A 9,501-nucleotide genomic window follows, 5' to 3' on the forward strand; every position below is an offset into this window, starting at 1 on the left:
TCTGGGTCAAGTGGGATCAAAAACTAAGTCACCGGGTTAAATCAAAGGAAAAGCTTGTTAACATTCTAGAGGCCACATTTATGACCATATCTTATTGAAACTTGGTCAGAATGTTAATCTTGATGATCTTAAGGTCAAGTTTCAATCTGGGTCAGGTGGGGTCAAAAACTAGGTCGCCAGGTCAGATCAAAGGTAGAGCTTGTTAACAATCTAAAGGCCACATTTATGACTGTATCTCCATGAAACTTGGTCAGAATGTTAATTTTTATGATCTTTAGGTCAAGGTCGAATCTGGGTCATGTGGGGTCAAAAACTAGGTCACTAGGTCAAATCAATGGAAAAGCTAGTAATCAGGGGCTAGAATTAGGCCAGGTGAGCGATACAGGGCCTTCAGGGCCCTCTTGTTTCAATATTTCAATTATGCTATCCTAACTAGCTTTCCTGATTCTGTACCAGTATAAATCTGTTCTCTGCCAACTTTCCCACAATGTGACATGAATCAGAGATGGAGGATGAATGATTTCAGACACAGTCATGAGTAATGGTGTCTACATCCATATATGACATCCATAGCTGTTGAGTCAAAGCTAGGGTATAGCAATACCTCATCAGAATTTTGTCACAATCGGATAAAGAAATTATTTTTAAATGTTTCATTTGAGACCGAAAACAAAGCAAATGTACTAAATGTAATCTGAAAAATTAAGCAGAATAACAAGGAAATGGTAACTTTCATCTAACATTTATTTACTAGTACAGTTAGTAACTGACACAAATAAATATACTTAACAACATAAAGATAACAAAACAAGGGAAAATGTGTATTACATTTGAATAATATGTACCATATATTTACTACCTATACTCAAAAACAGTACCAACATCCATACTAAAGTAACAAAATTAATTTAAACACAAAAAGTCCAACAATAAAATTATGGTGACATAACATCCATAGGGTATGCTAAAGCTTAAATTCCCATTTTCTGCTTTACTAAATGTCAAAAATAAAGAAAATGTAAATTATATAATTACAAAAAAATACTTGTTTAAACTTTAGACCAAAGAACATGGCCCATATTGTTCAACTTTTTACAACTTTGAGCTAAGAACTAGTCATAAGAAAGCCAAATCTTCAATTTGCAATGACTATGTTTTTTTTACAAATCAAATGTTATAAAATCTTACTGTGCTGTTTATAGATCAAGAAGACATATTCATGTAAAGTTTCATAACCTAGCATTGACAAGAGCAATGGACCCAGTATATGATGAAAACTTGATGTTTTTATATTTGACACTTCAGTTCTTTATTCAGTTTTTCTTTCCACTACCGATTTAAGTACAAATATGATATTTAGAGACTGATTTCAAGGGAGAATCTGAGTGGAGGACTCTAAAACATAAAACCTTTGAGGGTGTTTTTTTAACAGAAAATTAATTTTGCACAATTTTTTGATAAACATAAGTAAGATAAGTGTACTATCAATACTTAATTAGGACATACAAGTACGGATGTCATTTTTTATGATTATTTTATCCTGACTTAGGTAAGCATACACAAAACTTTGGTGCAGAATCAATCCTACATAACTGAGTTCAAGAAATAACATGAAAATTGTTATGGAATGAATAATACCAATTTTCTTTACTAGAATTCCTGACCTTTAACCCTTACCTGGCTAAATTTCTATAATGAACTAGTCTATCTTCCAATTTGGACAGTACCATTAACTGTTAAAAGGGGTGCTTACCAAAAGGATACTGGCTGAATAGCAAACTGCAGATCATGATCAGACTGCATGGATGAGCAGTCTGATCATGATCTACACTGCTCGATCCATGCAGTCTGATCATGATCTGCACTGGTCGCAAAGGCAAAATCAATCGTGTCCACCATGGTAAGGGTTAAAACCAACAATAGGTCCACTTCAATATTTTACAACAAAGTGATTTGTATTTATTTCCCCACATACCCCTTGTACCCTTCATTGTTAATTTTACCAAAATGCATAGGTATCTTTCAAAAATAGAATCAAATTAGCAGATGTTTAAAGATATCAATTAGTGTTTCTATATTTTTTTATTTACTTTACTTTAAATCTATGTGTTAGAAAGTAAAAACTGTCAAATTCATTTTTTTAGTTCTTAGTGTTTCAAACATGATACATAGAACATTAAAGTACAGCTTTTTTGCTTATAAAGAGTTCTGCTTAACTCAATGTTTGTTTCATGTAAATTGGTAACATGCTGACCGTGAAAAAACATTGTAAGCCAGTAAGAGGTACTAAACATGTAAAGGAAGAAATTATATTTACAATCAGAAAACTATAATTCATAGTCCTTTCAATGGTGATCTAATAAGCTGTTCCTATATAACATCTACATAGAGTTTTGACATTGGTAAATTGTAACTTTATAAACCATGAAAAAAATTAATGCCAACTGTTATAAGGAGAACTGACAATTGATGTCTTTAAACAACATATAGTAAAAGCTCTTAGCTATGTAAACAGTGTAAGAAATACAAAAGTATAAAAATAATATTTGGTCTGAAATTTACCTCCAGTGAGTTTCAACAATCAAATTTTTGAGACAACGCATTATATATTATTAAGTAGTTAATTCTGTATAGGACCTGTGGCTAGAAAGTCATACTGTATCTAATGACTTTTATGGCAATATTTTGTCTGATAAAACATTTTTCCAAATCCCTGAATCTTAAAAGTGTGAGCATTTGTGTAAAGTATAATATAATCGAGAAGGATTACAGCATTAGAAATTTGCCAATAAAATCAGATGGACAGGACAAATCAAGTTTCATGGATATCTAGTAAAAAATGTGGTTGTTAGAGTGTTATTCATGTTTTTCTATGATGTGACAAAGTTACTTGCTTTGTAAACTCCAACAACCCAGTTTCGAAATTGCTATAGACGAGCCTTCTGACCATATTTGAGCCGCGCCATGGGAAAACCAACATAGTGGGTTTGCGACCAGCATGGATCCAGACCAGCCTGCGCATCCGCGCAGTCTGGTCAGGATCCATGCTGTTCGCTTTCAAAGACTATTGTAATTAGAGAAACCATTAGCGAACAGCATGGATCCTGACCAGACTGTGCGGATGCGCAGGCTGGTCTGGATCCATGCTGGTCGCAAACCCACTATGTTGGTTTTCCCATGGCGCGGCTCATTTCATAAAGTTCAGGTAGAAAATATGACATACAGAGTCTTTGTAAGGACTTTTTAATGATATGGCATAGTGATCTGTACTTTTTACCCAAGCTTAGACAGTTTTTTTATTCATCTAAATAATATTAAACGGGCTGACCAGGTTTCAGGTAATTAACAAGAAATAAAACAATGACAAATGGGCAATACGTCCCTCATATGACCTTGTCTATTTGACCTTGACTATATGTAACATGAATGGTAACACTTGTTTCCATATACAAAACATGAAACAGGCTCCCATTTTAATAAATTTGAGACAGATTGCTATGGGCAAATCAAAATCAGCCAAGCAGTTCAAGGGAAACTGTCATTTAGAGATATTTCTATCTTTAGCTCTAATGACCTCTTTAAGGGGCAAAGTGCCCCCATCAGAAGGAATTTAACAAATGACTTTATGAGAATATTACAGAAGAAGATCTATCTAGAAGTTATTTAAAGGTATTTCTATTTGTTTCAGCTCTAGTGGCGTAATGAAGGGGTTAAATGCCCAGATCTCTACCAGATGAAGATAGGACCTTATAATGATGCTAAAAACCAAATTTGATGAAGATCCATCAAGCCATTCATAAAAGAAGTTGTTTATTGGTATTTCCAGTTTTAGGTGTAGCAGCCTTTAAAAGGGGCCGAGTGCACAATTTAAGGGAAACTACTCTCCGCGCTTACTATCTATCCTAAAATCTAAGATTGCCTTTACGTTCCGTAAAAGATCGAGTAGTTTATATTTCTTTAAAACACAATAAATTTCGTATAAATTTAATAATCTTTTGATGAAAGAAGTTTAAAACAAGAGCTGTTTCCATAGGATGACACATGCCCCCAATGGCACTTTGAATGAATAGTTATGGCCCATGTTAGAGTTTAGGACCTTTGACCTATGGACCTGGGTCTTGCGCGCGACACGTCGTCTTACTGTGGTACACATTCATGCCCAATAATTTTAAAATCCATGCATGAATGACAAAGATATGGACAGGACACGCCCATCAATGCACTTTCATGAAATATGACCTTTAACATCCAAGTGTGACCTTGACCTTTGAGCTACGGACCTGGGTCTTGCACGCGACACGTCGTCTTACTGTGGTACACATTCATGCCAAGTTATTTGAAAATCCATCCATGGATGACAAAGATATGGACCGGACACGAATGCACTATCATGAAAAATGACCTTTAACGTCTAAGTGTGACCTTGACCTTTGAGCTACGGACCTGGGTCTTGCGCGCGACACGTCGTCTTACTGTGGTACACATTCATGACAAGTTATTTGAAAATCCATCCATAGTAAAACAAAGATATGGACCAGACACGAAAATTGCGGACAGACCGACAGACTGACAGACTGTTCAAAAACTATATGCCTCCCTTCTGGGGCATAAAAATCACAAATACTATGCTACTAATTAGATATCGAGTATTATCTTTAACCGAGATCAAACTGTGAACAACAAAATTGACACAAGGTGACACGCTAATTGCCAATAATTACTGGCCATTTGATCTAACAAAAAGAGGATCACACCTTTGGTTATCACTTTTAATTGCGAAGCTCATCTCATTTTGTCATTCTTTTTGTGCAGTCACGCGAAACTTAACAATCACGCGTTTCTCAAAAATTGGGTATGTCAAGCAAAAACCCACAAGAGGTTCAAACAATCGCCATGACATGAGTAAGTGTAGCAAATGTGGACATACACAACACAGAACTGGAAATGTGTACCAATGTGCTACAGACAAAATTTTATGTACATGTAGATCCAACAAGTGGTTCATCAGAAGTTGTTTAAAGTTTTTTCTTTTTTTACATCTAACAGCCCCTCGAACAGGTTAAAAATTCCCTTTCTGAAATAAATGAGTGAAAACCTAGTAATGACGACACAAAAATCCTATAAAGATCTATCAAGCTGTTCATGAGGAAAGTTGTTTAAATTTATATTGATTTTTAGATCAATCAATCAACCACATAATTGATTTTTACATCTATCAATTCCTAAAAGGGGAGTGGACCTTTTAATGGTGCTACAGACCAAGTTTGACGAAGACCACCAAGCAGTTAATAAGAAGTTGTTTGAAGTTTTTTTTTCTATTTATACCACTAGCCATCTCTAAACAGGGTCAGGGGTAACAGTTTAAAAACACGTGATCGAGGATGCTACACAACAAATTTCATATACATTGTAATTTGGAACATCAATTTCAGAAAAGATGTTTCAGAGATGTTTTTACAAACTGAGCACGACATATGCCACATCATCCACCTATACTAATAGCTGACCCTGGCCAAAGTTCAGGTGAGCTAAAAACCAAGCCTTGAAATAGTAACCAATCACATCCAGAAGCATGTACAATATACATATTGTCTCCAGGATATTCGTTTACTTCAGTGAAAAAATGAATACTTTGAGAGTGAACATCAGACGCAATATTTTCATGAAGTGAAAATGTTAAATAATGTTAGATATGGTCATCACAACCACAGCAAAAAATAAAAATGTAACAGAAAAGGTATTTTGATCCTACTGTAAACCAAACAAATATTCTTATCTTATGTTCTTGCTACCTTTTACTCATTCAGTATTTTCCCTCCAGTTAAAAAATATCTATCTGTATTTTTCACTATAAACATAACAGATATTTTTCACTGTAATGTTCCAATAATTCCATGAAAACATGCAGTAAATATGTGCCTCTCATCTAAGCATCTAATTATCTTCTGTGATAAAAACTTTTCATTGATGTGATCTAGTTAAAAACAATGAACAAAACATAGAATTCTCCAAATGTATGTTTTTAATTTATTTCTTATTTAACTCTACCTTAATGGTACCTAAACAAACTACTGATCAAATTAAAGTTCATATGTATGCCCCTGAGATACAAAAAAAAACACACTGAAAGTGTTAAACAAATACCACCATCATTTTTAAATGCAGTACAGGTAGTATATTTTATATAAATCTGCTTTAATTTCAAGCTCATTTTGTTGGTATCCTACGTATTCGCAACAATATGCAAACATATTAACTCCTATGGTACAAGGGAAGAAACTCTTAGGAACTGTCGTGTCAAAGAATTAGATGAGTACATAAACTTGCCCTATAAAACAAAGTGTTTTACAGATCATTCTCAGTAAGTATATCACTAAAAACAATCCCAATTAAAAACTGAATTAAACAAGGAGCTGCGTTCAATAAACACTTGATTCCCCCGGTGGCATCCTTGTTGATACAAAGCAACCCAAGTCCAAAACGAGGTCAAGGTCAAACTGAGGTCAGGTGGTGTCTGAAGATGAGGAATGGTCACAGGTTACATCTGTATTAGTATCAATTCATTCTTGTAAGCGGTACTGATGCTAGACGAAACGGTCCCATTTGGTTAACCAAGAGATGGCCCAAATAAAGCAACCTAACTCCAAAATGAGGTCAAGGTCAAGGTCAAACTGAGGTCAGATGATGTTTGAAGATGAGGAATGGTCACAGGTTACATCTGTATTAGTATCAATTCATTCTTGTAAGCGGTATTGATGCTAGACGAAACGGTCCCATTTAGTTAACCAAGAGATGGCCCATATAAAGCAACCCAAGTCCAAAATGAGGTCAAGGTAAAGGTCAACTGAGGTCAGGTGATGTCTGACGATGAGGAATGGTCACAGGTTACATCTGCATTAGTATCAATTCATTCTAGTAAGGGGTATTGATTATAGACGAAACGGTCCCATTTGGTTAACCTCGTATGAACGGACAGGACAATCACTATATGCCTCCCGCATCAGTAGATGCTGGGGGCATAAAAAAGCTGCATATAACCAAGTTTAAAGAATTGCACTACTTACATAAACAACCATATACTACAGTCCTTAAGTCACCACTCTAAATGGCACATGTAAAAGCTCATTTTATGAACAGAACAAAGAGATAACAATACAATATATGTAATATAAATATATCTAAAATCCTACATAAGGTTCTAACTCTCTTTTTTTTTCATAAAACTTAATAAACAATTTCGTAAAACACTATTTCAAACAAGAGGGTAATGGTAGCCGTAGATCGCTCACCTGAGTTACACCTCTTTGTAGATCGTTATGGAAGGAAAGTGTGAAATTATTTTGACAAGGATATTTTTATGCCCTCTGAAGGCAATGTTTTTTGACAAATCTGAACAATTTAAACAATCTAAGTAGAAGGTCACACAAGGACCATTTGTGTGAAATCATTTTAACGTCAGGCAAGCAGTTTCATACAAGAAGATGTTTAAAGTTTCTACTATATACATATCTATAGGGGAAAAAGACCACGCCCCTGCTGGCCATGTTTCTTTTTTGACGAATGGGAATAACGTGAACAATCTTGGTTGAGGGTTACACAAAGACCATTTGTGTGAAATTATTTCAAAATCTAAAAGTTTCCAATGAGATGTTGTTTGAAGAAAAGTGATGGACGTAAGGACTACAGACGGTGCATGGTCACAATAGCTCACCTGTGCTCGGGTGAGTTAATAAAATTCCTAAAACAGTACATGGAAAAACAAGATATACTAAATTTCATGCAGTCCACTGAAAAAGAATTATGCAGAATTTTTGTACTTGACATTTTTTCTCTAACTAACATAAGAACAAATTAACTTTGTATTTTGACATTAATGAATCCTTAAAATCATGTGTTTCTGTACATGTAAGTAAACAAGACATACGGTATTAATCTTTTGTTTCATTTTTATGCCTCACAATATCTACCAAAATAATGTTTTTACATCTTATGTTCAGACAAAATAAGATTTTGGAAAAAAACATTTTTGCAAATTTATGTGCATCACATAAAAGATTAAACCCCTTGTACCCTTATTCTTCAACTATCCGACACCTTTCTTTTACATTGTTTACATAATAATCAACCTGCATCTTGTTGATTTCATATACCTTTTTTTCACTCCAGTATCAATATCAATAAGTAGATGGCCTACTTTACGTCGTGCGGCTCTTGGTGTGCATGTACTCTAAACGCTCACAGAGATTTAAGTTTAGTTTAAACTAATTTATTTTAGCTTCCTATATAACCGGTACTGGTGTCATACAGAGATTTTGCTCGCACTGTTTAGCCCTCTTTTTGGGTCTCCGGATGCATGCCGTCCAATCGTCGTCCATAAATTGCTCCAGAAATTTTCTCATGAAGCGATTGATGAAATAATAAAATAATGAAGCTACAATATGTCTCATTATTATTCTACATCTTGTAGCTTTGTTAACTGAACAAGACTTGTCTGTAAAACACATATGCACCCCAAAGATTGCCCTGCTGGACGTAATAAGTTGAATATCATAGACTTACATTTATTTTCAAGTTTTATGAACCTGTCAGATCTCAAAGTATTGTAGTAAGTAATACCCACAAAAATATACAGTTAATACCTAAAACACAATGCTACAAAATAACATCAACTTTAGAATCATACACGTGTACAGAGAAGTACTAATCTTACAAAATATGTGTAAATTCTTTATTACGGTATCAAGTTTTCCTTCAGTTTATAATTGACCTTAATGGAACAGCATTTGTTCTTTTGAGATAAGCACATGTATGTTATTAAAATATTATAATTGGAAAATGTATCACCTTTCTAAGTATGTTACTTCTAAGCATGCTGACAAAATTGAAAATTTGCAGTATTGTTTATATAAACATGAGAAATACAAGTCAAGAGGGAAAACTGTTTTACGAACTTTAATTTGGTACAAAACTGTACTTTTCAAAGTGTTAAAAATCTGTTTTAATATGGAATCATGATTATGTCAATCATATAGTATGTTTCATACTACTTTATATAACACATGGCAAATTATGCTGTGTTATTCCTCTAAATGAACCATACATTATTCTCTGCAGCTTCTTTTTCAAGTTTAATCCATAATTTCCAAATTCCAAACAAATCTTTTCCAAGGTTAAAAGATAATGTTTCTAAACCAGTCTAATACTGCAATCTTGCCACTCCATTCTCCAAAATATAACAATAAATACTGAACCCTGACCTTACAAGAGCAGATGCAGTGGTCAAGGCTGGAGAGAAACTGCTAACTTCTTACAGAAAATGCTATTTATCTAGAGCATGTATTGCTTACAATTAATCTTTATGGTATATATACCTAACTATAGAGCCGTAAAGCAAACAAAATTATTGCTAGAAAGTATGAGGGATCTCAAGGTAGTATTTTTATTTCATGATGTACAGTCAGTTCTTTCCTGTACCACTTGAGAGTGAGCCAAGAATATTCA

This window comes from Mercenaria mercenaria, chromosome 2 (genome assembly GCF_021730395.1).
Source record: "Mercenaria mercenaria strain notata chromosome 2, MADL_Memer_1, whole genome shotgun sequence".
Classification (NCBI taxonomy): domain Eukaryota; kingdom Metazoa; phylum Mollusca; class Bivalvia; order Venerida; family Veneridae; genus Mercenaria; species Mercenaria mercenaria.